The sequence below is a fragment of the Octodon degus genome, unplaced genomic scaffold, assembly GCF_000260255.1.
Source record: "Octodon degus isolate 3935 unplaced genomic scaffold, OctDeg1.0 scaffold00028, whole genome shotgun sequence".
In the NCBI taxonomy this organism is placed as follows: domain Eukaryota; kingdom Metazoa; phylum Chordata; class Mammalia; order Rodentia; family Octodontidae; genus Octodon; species Octodon degus.
The window spans coordinates 297,760-300,264 of NW_004524604.1; positions in this window are offsets into that span (position 1 = coordinate 297,760).

Genomic DNA, 2,505 nt, shown 5'->3' on the forward strand with positions numbered 1-2,505 from the left:
GCAATCCTAAACAGCATTACAGTAACTTATGACAGCATACTGAAAACATCTACTCTAATTTAGGGTCAGAATATTGTTATGATTGGATGTTGTATCTCCTTAAACATTATATAAAATGTTGTCCTTGGAATATGACATTGTCTGAAAATAGGGTTTTTAGTGATATAATTGTTAGGTCAAAAAAGAGAAAAATACCACATGATGAAAATGATAGAATATGGAGTTGATCCCACTGCAAAACACAGATTACCAAGGATTGTTGATCTCCTCCCAGAGCTTAGAACTGTTATGGCCAGATTCTGTTAATAGAGGATGCACAGATGAATGTTGCATGATGAGTTATAATTTCTAGCATTTACATTATAGAATATTGTGAAAAATAGATCAATGCATTTGAGCACAAATTTTGTATATCTGAGAACCTGAGATGAGGGACAGGACTCTGGAGTTATTTTGTATCGTTTAATAGTTGCTCCTCATTTATAGTATCCATTAAATTTTTGTATTTTTAAAAAACAGTATAAAATAATATTAAAACAGAAAAATAGAATACACAATCTCACTCAGCAAAATAGTATGAATTTTATAATATTTATGGCATTACATAGTGTTGTATTTAAATTAATTTTCATATTACTGGATCTGTGGATGCAAAATTGGAAGAAGAAAGAAAAAATGTTAAGAAAATCAGAAAAGCCTAACATAATATATCAATAGAACCAAATCTAAAAACCACATGATGATCTCAATCGATGTAGAAAAGGCTTTTGACAAAGTCCAACACTCATTCATATTCAAAGTCCTACAGAAAATTGGGATAGATGGCCTCTACTTCAATCTGATGAAAACCATCTAAGACAACACAATGGCTGACATAATTCTAAATGAGAGAAAAATAGAAATCTTTTACTCTCAGATCTGGCACAAGACAAGGATATCCTCTATCACCACTACTATTAAATATAGTTCTGGAATCATTAGCTAGAGCCATTAGACAAGAGAAAGAAATAAAAGGAATAAGAATAGGTAAATAAGAAGCTAAATTATTATTTGCAGGTGACATGGTACTTTACATGGAAGACCCAACACTCCACCAAGAAGCTACTAGAACAGATACACAAATTCAGCAGCATAGCAGGATACAAAGTCAATACCCAAAAGTCAATAGCATTCCTCTACACAGAAAACAAAAACACTGTACAATAACACAGAAGAAAATGAAATGCCTAGGAATTAACCTAGCTAAAGAAGGCAAAGATATTTTCAAGGAAAATTACAGTACTCTTAAAAAAGAGATTGTAAAGGATTTCAGAAAATGTAAAGATATTCCATGCTCCTGGATAAGAAGAACCAACATTGTGAAGATGGCCATACTCCCAAAATTGCTGTACAGATGTAATGCAATTCCAATCAAACTACGACTAACATACATCACAGACCTGTGGAAATCAGTCCTAAAATTTATTTGGAACCAGAAAAGTCTAGAATAGCAAATTCAATATTGAGCAACAAAGAAAAGGCAAGAGGCACTACATTTCCTGATTTGAAATTATACTACAAAGCTACTGTGATAAAATCAGCATGCTATGTGCAACAAAGTAGACCTAAAGATGAATGAAATAGATTAGAAGATGCAGAAGCCTCTACAAACACACTCAAGTACCTTATTTTCAACAAAGAGGCCAAAGTTGCTTACTGAAGAAAGATAGCCTCTTTAACAAATGGGGCTGGAGAAACTGGCTCTATACCTGTGGAAAACTAAAACTTGACCCAGGTCTATCACCATGCACTAAGTTAAAGTGAAAATGTATTCAAGATCTTCACATTAAAACAGAAACACTAAACTTCTTTTTATTTTACAATTTATTGAGAAACAACAATGAGACAGTTTCAAAACCTTAGTATTACAGTTTCAATAGTTAATAGTAGCCTGGCTTTGAGAATGCTAAATATTTTATTCTTAACTTATTTAGATGTAATAATGTATTGTAGCCATGAAGTTCTCTCACTTTTTTTTTGTTTTTTGTAAATCAGAATAACTATGAAAGCCTGGAGAAGAATGTACAGATAATGAACTTCTCTTCCATAGTGTGATGAATATAATCACAGCTTTGGGGAAAATTACCATAGGACTTTACATATAGCAATACTTTGGTTCAAGAATGCATCTGTTTTCAAACAATTCGATTCCCAAACAAAAGTGTTAAGGAAAATCCACAAACTCCATACTGAAAGTCAAACATGAGTGCAGCTGTCTTCCCCACGGAAAAAATATACTGCCATCTTCCTCAAAATTGTAAATCAAATTAATTTCGTAAGCTGATGTACCACTGTACTACCATTTATTCAACATGAGGAAGAATCACCAAATCAAGAATGGAAATAAAAGAAGAGGACACATGAAAGAAGTTTCTGGTGGTTCATCCTGTTTTACAACTAGCCCTAAGTACAGTAACTAAACACAATTAGAAAATGGTTTGAGTGTATGGTTATCAAAGCTTTGGA